Source organism: Crotalus tigris, unplaced genomic scaffold, assembly GCF_016545835.1.
Source record: "Crotalus tigris isolate CLP2741 ecotype Arizona unplaced genomic scaffold, ASM1654583v1 scf7180000018944.1027768, whole genome shotgun sequence".
Classification (NCBI taxonomy): Eukaryota; Metazoa; Chordata; class Lepidosauria; order Squamata; family Viperidae; genus Crotalus; species Crotalus tigris.
Genome location: NW_024097288.1, coordinates 409738 through 420848, shown reverse-complemented (window position 1 = coordinate 420848; position 11111 = coordinate 409738). Strand labels below are relative to the sequence as shown.

Sequence of the window (11111 nt, the reverse complement as noted above, 5' to 3'; positions counted from 1 at the left end):
GGAGGGGGAGATTTCCTTGAATCCCGTCCACCCAAGTTCTGTGCCAGATCCTCCTCTCCTTCCACCACCCTGTCTGTTCCAAGCCCTTTTGAGAGCCAAGGTTTTTAGGACAGCCGAGCACGAATGAAAGGGTACGAGATATTTTACACGTTTGATGGACGTTGTACGTTTCTGGAAAGATTTCTAAAACTAAGGCAATAGTAGCACAATTGCTCAATATACATCAGTGATAGAACAGGTGAACGTGCAGTCATAGGTATCCACCACATGAAGTAACTTTCTTTCTGTTGTGTTTATCTCATCTAGTGAAACACTGGATAATAAATGTTTCAAAGAAGAAAGCATTGGGGAACCAAGGTACAATATTTACACCTTTCTGTTTTGGACCTAAAATAAAGCTTTTATTATTTGGTTCCAAGAAACTTACTAATTTAAAGGAATAGCATGCCCTCAAAAGACCTTGATTAATTGTAAGCAGGAAGTAACCTATAGGTTATTTTCCTTTATAATTCTCATGGTGCCTACTACACTATTATAGCCTGTATGTATTGACTGTTACATACCCATACAATTGGAAACATATATTCTTTTTAGGTAACTTAAGCCGAAACATTTGTGTAGGTACAGTTTTCCAAATGAGCTCTAGCAGTACAGCTAATCCACTTAATTCTTTGTATGCATCAGGTTTGGGATTTCTGTTTTGATTGCATGGTTTTGCACCCCCATCCCAGTTAAGATAGGCTTCTAGAGACTTAGGGTAAAGACTCTTCCTCCAGACACGTCTGGAATAAGTAATGCTTTAGTTCCAAAGTTTTCTATTGCGTCATCTGTACATGAGAGTAATATTCATAGTGGGTTTTTTTTTTAAAATTTGGCCTTTGTACAAAGACCACGTTTCACTGTTGCTATCAGCCTGTAGGGCTTTGCTCCCTAGATCCAAAGGCCATGGCTATTCTTGCATCACAGTTGAATATATATATATATATATATATATATATATATATATATATATATATATATATAGGCATTTTTGTTGTATAATTAGTATTTCCTGCATGGATATTTTTGTTATAAATAAGTCTTTTTCATGCAATAGTAATTTATCTTTCATTCTTTCATTATAATTCTTTTTCCATCACTTTTACAGTGTTTTCCTTCCACACAAAAATCTGCATTATATTATAAACTCTTTGACTAAACATCTCAATTGTCAAGCTTTCTCTGAGTTTTGTTTCGTTATATAAAAGTTTTGTTTATCTGTTATTTTTGCTTATTGTTGGACAAGGATAATATATTTTAAACAAGATCTATAGGATTATAAGTTTTTTTATCTACTGAATCAAGCAGCATTAATGGGAGAAACTGGAATTATTTCATAAGAGATATTTGTATCAACACAAAATATTTAGAATACAAGGACACTGGATTTATCCCTTCGAAAAATGTTAATATAGAATGTTAGCAAACAGATTAAAAATTATGTGTATTGTCTAAGAAAAAAAATAATTTTTACTTCAAATATAATTTTCTGAAGCCACCTATAAAATTTTGAGTTTTGATTAGAACAAATATTTTCTGTATTAATTTATCAATTTTGAAAAATGGTGAAACACACTCCTGTAATTTTTGCTTGAAAGTAAGTACCTTGAATTCTATAGGATATAATCTAAAACATATAGATTGTTTTCATTGGTTTCATAAGCATACTTAATGTGAAGCAATTTTTTTAAACTTAGTGCCCAGCTTCTAGCAAATACTCTACAAATTGAACAAATGTGTAAAGATTTTTCTTAAAAGGGAATTTTACAACTTAAAATTACTAGCATTAGTATAACTTTGTTTCAATTTATCTATCTCCCTATTGAAAATTCAGCAAACTATCTACTTATCAAATACTTTATGATCATGTGTATCCTATCTAACATCAGTACTACCATATATTGATAGTTTAAAAAATACAGACTACCTTAACACTATTATGAAATTAAAATATTATTTTCCACCAGATGGCACTCTAAGTATTAAAAACCATCAGTTTTCTAATACTTTGCAACTATGAATTTAGCTTCTTTTGGAAGCCTTGATATTTTACTTATGATCAGTATTTCGTGAAAAAAAATTGTGTATGTGTGTGTGTGTGTGTGTGTGTATATATATATATATATTATCTAAGAAACATTTTATAAAATAAATGAAAATACTTCGATACATTTTTTGTATTAAAATACTAAATGTTATATAAACATGAAGTTAAGATTCAATTAAATCAGAATGTACTTATAATACGCATTAAAGGTAAAAATTATGCTATGAATTACCTTGTACATGAGGCATATTTTTGTAGGTAACATAGATTATTAAATAATTTGATAACCAGCCTATGGCTGGACTGTCTAATAAACTGAGATTGTGCTGATAAAGGAGCTTTCTTTATAATTAAACTAGTTACAAATGAAGCTATGCTTAAGCCTCATTGAAATCTGTGGGATTTAAGTCATGATTTAAAAACAATCGGTTTTGGTAGGAATAATAGACAACTAACAGAACACATAATCTTGTTATGTCACTGCGCCAAAGCAAGCCCTGTTGAATTCCAGTACATAAATTTCCAGGTAAATATACTTGTAGTTGTAATTCAGTGTCTCCAGTGACAAATGTTATACCATAAATCATGTTTAACATGTAATAATTGGGTTCAAATATTATACTAAGCAAGAGTTAAGGATACCGATTTTACAAACTGTCAACCCACTGTGGTTTGGACTGAGAATGGTACTGATTGAGTCAGTTACATCCAAGATGGAAGAATTTGTACACATTTCTTTTAGTTAATTTAGCTGTAATGCTGCAAGATAAACTTTTGAAACCATCTCATGAAGAGCTTTGGAGGAAATAAGGATATTTTTCTCCATATCAAGTGGCTTTATAAATTAACCCCATAACTCTGAGTTCCTGAGGGATGTCTGGAACACACAGGAAAGTTTATGAAATAATTTGCACGCAGTTGGAATCCCCTATTTTCTTCCTATGCTATTAGTGCTTGCTAGTTCTAGAATTGTATACATATTTCTAATTCTGTTGATAAAATTCAAACCACCATGAAGAAATCTGTAGACAATGAAAAAATTGTAGCATTCTCACTTTTTAAGCTGTATACCTATTTCAAAACATGTTGTGCTGAGCATGTTAAGGTCAGCAATTGATTTTTTTAAAAAAAAATAGAAAAATAAGAAGTGACATTAGCAATGTAAACCACCAGATGGCTCACTAACTTCAAGAAAACATTCACTGTAATGAATGTTTTAAAACGTTCATATGAATTGTAACTAATACAGTAATGTAAAATTTTGCCAACTTTGTATTGATATGTTGCATGAGTTTACAAATTTGAATTGCCTTGAGAAGATACTGTTTGTTGAATGATAATAGTTTTTGGCTGCATAAATTAAGTATTAATATGTTCCATTCATAGAAATTGCATGAAATCAGAAAGTAAAAGTAAATTACCAACATCTGTAAATAGTGCTTCAAATTAATAGACAATATTCTACCCTAGTCCAAAGACTCATACAATTCAGACTAAATAATGTTATCATTTTATTATACTGTCTAGATTGGATTAGTTAATGAAACATCTACAGATATTGCTATGGCTGTGAGTCCCATCTGGAGTTTGCACTGCTGTTTTATCAGACTCATGCTCCTCTACTGCCTTGCCTACACAAATGCATTAGTTATGGCTCACACATGATTTCACTTCCACAATTCCAGGCAGCTTAGAAAGCAAAAAAAAAAAAAAAAAAAACCAGAAATTAAAACATTAAAAACAATACAAACTATTAAAATATAATCTATGAGAGAGCACCATCAATTTCACTAGAATACAAGCACGTTTTTTTAACTCTTGCAAGCTACAAGATATCTTATTTAACTTTCAGTTTTTGAGCATGCCACAGTTTAATAACACATGGATAACAAGTTTAAAATAAAAGTAGCCATAACATTATTATATTTTTGCCTTTCACGCTTACTTATAACATCTTTAATTTGATTTTTATGCAGATTTAGATTCTCCCCTTCTACCTGACACTTGTTGCATAGCTTTCTGAAAACATGCACTTTGGAAACTGGATCTTATATATCTCTGAAAGGGTTTCCTAATGTCTTTGGCTTAAACAAAATTTTTGAATTCACAACAAAGGAGTTATCTACTACCAGAAATAACCCAATTGCTCTATCACTTACTGCATCCTAGACTCTTTGCTCTTGACCTTTGAGTCTCTCATTGTCTAGTTCTAGTATAAAGATTATTCCTTGAGACTTTAGGAGCATTTTCATTTTGACTTATGAATGGGAGAATTCCCATCTTTTTAGCTTCTCCACAGGCTGAAATTTTCCTTGAGCTATATCTGAAAGCTTTTTGATTCCCCCCCCCTTTAATCCAATGATTCTCAACCTTTTCTTCACCACAAAACCCCGTTTAAATACCTTTTGTGGCCACAGACACCCCCAAGACTTAACTCAAGATTTAAATCATAACATTTCTTCAAGCCTGTGACGACATTGTGGCCCCCCAGGAGTCCACAGACCACAGGTTGAGAACCACTGCTCTAATCTTTATTTAGCTGATCAGGAGCTTCAGCCTTTGCTTTATGGAACTTCTTTATATCATACTTAATTCTGTTGGGATGTTTGAAGTAGTATCCCTCTGTGAGAACATTTATAAGAATGGGAATCTAACCTGACCAAGGATTAGTCAGGCACATTTTATAATAGAAACAGGAAGGTATTTATTTACAGGACATTTTAGGGATAAGGTAAACCTAGGGGCTAGCTAATTACATCCTAGCAGAAGAGAGGCCAAAATGAAGTGTTCTTGGAAGAAAGGCAGAAGGAAGTATCCTTAGATGAGTATAAACACAATAATAGACAAGGGATATATAGTCTGAATACCTTCACCATACTGTCCTTAGAGCTATAAGTCATGAAGTGCTGAAGAGTGAATGCAATAGAATTTAGACCTCCAAAATTTCAAAGGTCACCTATCATTTTGAAATTGCAGTCTGATTACTTAACAATTCTGCTGCCATTGTGGGCCATTTATTAACAGTAATAATACCATTAACTGTCTATTTTCTAAGATTACTTGCCACCATTCATACTATCTAATGATTCGATTCTCTAATGTAGAATATTACCTAGATTTGTAATGGCAAATCATGAATAGTAAATGAGAAATTGCAATTATTGATTCAAGCCAATAGGAAAATTTAGGAAAGCAAGTACTGAAAGCAAGTACTTCCTTCACAACTTACTTTAAAAGAGAATAAAAGTAGTCCTTGATTAGGGACTGCTTCATTTAGTGACCATTCAAAATTATGATGGAGATGAAAAGGTAACTTTGTGACTAATCCCTGCATTTATGACTTTCAAATGTCTGTAAAGCAAAGGAAACTTGAAGTGAGGTTTTAAGCACATTGAAAGCTCCACTTAGTGACTGCTTCCCTTAAAGACCAAGTTGCTGGTCCAAATTATAGTCAGATAAATGAAGAATACTTATACTAGATCTTGAGGATGCTTCTGAAGTTTCTTACTTAATGTAAGTTTCTAATTAATTATTCAATTTGTTTTTTATTCAATAGCATAGTTGTTACAGCATAGCAAGCTTGGTACATCATTGAAGAAATCATTCTCTATGGCCATTTCCCATCAGAATAGTATATTGAACACTGAATATATATTGAATAAATAGCAAATTAAAATAGCAAAATAAGTTTTAGAAAAAAATTATTTTTTCAAACTTTTATTAGTAGTAAATCATTGAATCAGTATCCCAGTCAAAGTATTAACTATAAATAAAATTTCAAATGAGAAAGAGAACTTTGGTATTACTTAAATGTTAATCCTCAAACAAATGGTATAGCTAAGAATATGATACAAAGCAGTGGGTGGGGGAACACCAAGTTGGAATTATTTTTGTTTTACAGGATCTGAATCCCTGTTGATGAATTTGAATCAATAAAAGATAGAAGGACAGCTGCATTGGATCCCCAAAATCGTTCAAAGCAGTTGTTCTGAGTGTACATTAAAATAATGTTGCATGGTTCAGTCCTTAAATTATAGGGTTTTATTTTGATGACTACTTTACATCTGGGAGACTATTTGGTCTAAGGTGTAATTGATTTAAAGGAAATTAAATATGAGTGTATTGGGCTTCAAAAAGCTGACTTTAGTAAGTTCAGAAGGAAGAGTTTTTTTTAAAAGATACTAAATGTATATTTGCTTATAATTCCAATATAGGAAAAATCAGGGAAAAATATAGCTAGATTGTTCTAACAAGAATGAGGATATAGAAAGAGTGCCAGAACACTAAAAAAGCTACATGCAGGTAGCATAGAACTAAGACCATCAATGTTCAAGATGAGCCAAGGAAGGATACTAAAAATAAATCTTCAAAATCAAAGAAAAGAAAATATGTAATATGGCTAGCAGCTGCAGGTAGTAAAGATTTGGATTTGTCAAGAACAAGCCTTGCCAAACTAAACTTATTTTTTTAAGTTTAGTCAAATATTTGATAAAGCATCCAATGATATTCCAGTTAACAAGTTAAGTGTGGGTTGAATTCATGGTAATTGAATGGTAGACATCTAGCTTGAAAATAGTATTTAAATAGTGTTTATCAGTATTTTCACATTACATTGCTGTGAAATACTGAGAGCCACAAGTTCCTATCTGGGTCCTGTACTCTTTAGAATTTCTATTAATAACTTGAATGGAGAGATGGAGAAAATAAAATTTGCAGATGACACACAATTAGAACACCTAGCAGAATATAAATGAAATTCAATGTAATTTTATAAGATAAATACATTTGAAAAATACGAAATTTAAAAGAACAGTGCAAAGTTCTGTTAGGAAATTACACACACAAAAAAAAACATTTATGTTGAGGGATACTTAGCAATATATGTGAAAAAAACTTGGTTAATTGCAACTGAATATGTGTCAATAGCATCACATGGCTGTAAAAGAGGCAAATATAATTTTAGGCTGTATCAACAGTAATAGTTTCCAAACCACAAGAAGTAAATATTTCCCTTTATTTTGTTTTGGTCAGACCCTAGTTTGAATATTGTGTCTAATTTCTCTCTACCACATTTGAAGAAGAATTCAGAGAAACTGGAACTGGTTCAGCGAAAAGGTGATCAGGGGACTATAATGCGTATCTCTTGAGGAGAATTTGAGAAATGAAGATGGGGAACATGATAGCTGAAACATCTCACACAGGAAAAAAATAGGTTATTTTTTGTTAGAGAGTGCAGAACACAAAATAACGGTTTTCATTTAAAAGAAACATACTAGTTCAGTGTTAGAAAACAAAAAAATCTTAACAATAAGTATATCTTGATAGTAGAAATATATCAGAAATTGTGGGCTCTCCTTCATTTGGTGTGTTCAGGTGGAAACAGCATACTTATTTGTCAGAGATGCTTTGATTCAGATAAAGAACATAGTGTTTCCTGTGTGTTATCTGAAACTGAGCTAAAAAGAATGCGAATTGGCTGACAGAATAGCAGTGGTCTAAATTAGAAGTGAACTCCATAATGATTGATAGTGTTCGGGATAAAACCTTTTTCAAGAATTAAGTTCAGTTTGTTGCCCTTTGTCTAGAACAGTGATGGCAAACCTTTTAGAGACCGAGTGCCCAAGCTGCAACCCAAAACCCACTTATGTATCATTGAGTGCCGGGTGGGTGTGGCCCATTGGGTGGGTGTGGCTGTGGTGGTAACAGCAGACTGGGTGGGACTAAAAAGTTCAATCAATCAATTTCAACTTTGCAAGATCTTTTTTTTTCTGTGAGAAGTTGAAATAGATTGATTGAACCTTTTTTTTTTTTTTTGCACACGGTGGTGGAGGCCTAAAGCGAAAAAGTTTTGTAAAACCCAGCTGAAGGCCTACAACTGAGCGACGATGCACGTGCCCACAGAGAGGGCTCTGAGTGCCGCCTCTGGCACCCGTGCCATAGGTTCGCCACGACTGGTCTAGAAGGAATTTTAGAATGCAAACCTGTAATACATTCTTCCTAATGCACACAATAAAGTTAATTTAAGGTGAATTTTATATTTGAAGATGTCCAGAAATAAAATAAATTTAAATTGTTAAAAAGGTTGGATGCGGAGTATTGATAACTTTCTGTATTAAGATACATAGTTATAATTAAAAACTAAAGGCTTCTGGAACACACCAGTATTACTATACCACATTTTTCTCTCCTTCCTTTCCTTTTCTCCATTTCTATCACATTTACCCAAAAAGAGTATGACTGGGAATTTAAGATGATTTGTATCCAGAAAAAACAAACAAGCATCACTTAGATAAATAGCCATCATGCAACAGAATAACATTCCCTGCCAAATTTACCTTCTTTGTTCCAGTTCTTCCAGCACTTTTTATGTTTGGAGCTGAATTTTGTCTAAGATGTTGCCTCCTGGAGGCTTTAAGTCAAGAATGACCAAGCACAAAACATCCTCCTAACTTTCTTTTTCCAGTATCCTTCTGCTTGCTACTCATTGTAAAGCACATTTCCGACAAAGGGCTTCAGTCTTGCTTTGCCTGTAGTTTTTTCTTGACTGAAAGCAAAGCTTTATGGAAGAGTGCCTCCATTTGTGTAATCTTTTTATACTCAGTGTTCCTATTTAACTGGACAGGAAAAGCACATAGAGCATATTTTCTACAGTTCTTTCAAACACCTTTACAAGAAGTGATTACAAGGAGTATCTATATTGTTATGAGAATAAGAAAGATGACCTTGATGGAAATATGCAAAAACTAATCTAGGCCAGGGTTCCCCAGTCAGCAGCCTGTTTAGAACCGGTCCACGCAAGCGGTGGGTGAGCATGTAAAGCTCCATTTGCGCATGCGTAGGATCAGGTTGCACACACACCCCTCCTCCTTGCTACTGCTGATCCACAGAGCCGGAAAGGACAACTGATCTAGGCAAAATGGGGTGGAAACATTTTTTTAAAAAAATCCAGAGCAATGACATAACATTTGGAACTAGATTAGGCAGATGCCTCCCTAATTCACTGGTGAATTAGAAGTGGGAGGAGGTACAGGACAATCAGATTTGAAAGATTTTAATGTTATAGCCAATCTCAATAAAAGTAGTTTTAGCTTTCCTGTAGAATTGATTTCTGGTCTGGTTTAAATAGTGTTGCTGACAATTGTCTTGTTGGCAATGAACAGACTTCTTTCTATGCATATACAGTATTTCTGCTATCCTTATATGTTGTATCTGTGAATACACTAGAAAACACAAAGAGTTGCATATGGTTTGCTTTGGTTTAATATCTAAAGTGGTAGCGTAGAATGGAACCGTTATCAACTTTCTGAGCAACTTGCCCAATTGCAGTTGCAGAATTGCAGAAATAGAAATCCAATGGGGGGGATTTTTGGGAGATTCTTCCTCCCTCCTTCAACTCTCATCACCCTTAGCACAATGTGATCTATCTTGGAATTCTTTCTTAGGCAGCCTATCCCTCCACATTTGGTCCCAATTTGTTTCTGAGCTGTGACTTCCATCAAGTATTGGGATCTCCAAGTGATAAAAAATAGATTATTTATGGGAATTACACAAATTTATGACCCAGATTATGATTTGAATTGCCAGCACAAATTTGGTTAAAACTGAAATAGGTCATGTACAGTGGTACATCAATACTCATTGGGAATACTGGTTCCAGAAGGCACATTGAGTACCAAAAATGATCAGTACCAAACAAATTTGTCCTATAATAGTGTAGTGAGTCACAAGGCAGCTGACACCGACAAGTACTAGCATGTGCGTTGAGTGCTACACAAACGATGAGTACTGGGACAAAATTTTCAAATCAAATTTGAGGATTTTTAAAATAGTTGAGTACCAATATACCACTCTCTATATTAGTCATCACTATTTTAGAGAACTATTAGCCATTAGTGTTTAAGATTGCAAAACAAATGCCATTTAATAAACACCACACAATTTTCTATTAATTTTAATAATAAAAGTTGGTATGTGCTGCTCAGGAAAAAAAATCCCACTAATTTCTGGCTTTAAGTCAATACAGTTCTGTTTTAGAATATCTGTAGTAGCTACTCCTACAGAATATTCTCAGGCTTGGCTTTATATTTATTAAAATGAAATTTGCTTCAATTTCCACGTCAAGTTAATTGTGGGATATTCTGCAAGTCAAACTAGCTATTTAACTTGTAGTAATTACCATAGGTTACTCTGCTGTTACCAACTTTAGCCTTTTTCATTTTGCGACTTAAACCAATCACTCTGACTGATGGAATATGGACTTAGGTAAAGGTTCAGAGCTTCACTCTGACATACTCTTTCCCCTAAAAATACGATTTAAAATTGGTGACCATTAGGACCTTTGAAGTCTTTGTATGTAGAAAAAAGTTGGCATTTCTTGTATGACATGAATTGAAAATTTTGTTTCAAGGTGGATTTGATTTAAATCAAGTCAATTTAAATCACAATTTAAATCACTAGTAAAAAGGCTTGATTTAAATCAACTCGATTTAAATCATAATTTTTAAAAAGTAACTGTCATCTCTGTCCCACAGCGGCTTTTCCTCTGACCTGCTGTTGACTCACCGACAGTCCCATTCATTTTAATGGGAAGGCTAGTGATGCGGCAGTGACGCAACAAGGTGAGGGACATGGCGGGTAGCAGGTGAATGGATGCCCGCTAATAGGTGCTGCCATGATGGATCTGAAATGCAGGTGCTCTTTAAATGTAAGGACTCATTCTTGCTGGTAGTTAGAATCTTTAATATTATTATTAGCAAACGAAAAGAAGGCTTCCTATTTAGAATAATAAGCTGTCAGGTTAGTAAAACAGCGACAGCAGAACCGATTTTAGGTTAATAGGTTAATCACACATAGTTGGAGAACTACTCAAATGCTTTTATTTAATAAACAATAATATATTACATATTCTTGTATTTGCTTAAACATCAATGTTTAGTAACTGAAGTGCATAAACACAGTATCTTTGAAAAAACAAACAAAAGAACTGAAACTGAATATATCAGCTAGGTCCACATTAAAAAAAACC

General features: G+C 33.5%; 1 long non-coding RNA gene across 1 annotated transcript; it reads left to right on the top strand.

The window, feature by feature from the left end:
- Positions 1–4: 4 nt before the first annotated feature.
- Positions 5–10843, top strand: LOC120314546. The gene is made up of 3 exons (XR_005558480.1): positions 5–131; positions 307–357; positions 10618–10843. It is a non-coding gene; the product is annotated as an uncharacterized LOC120314546 (long non-coding RNA).
- Positions 10844–11111: the final 268 nt, after the last annotated feature.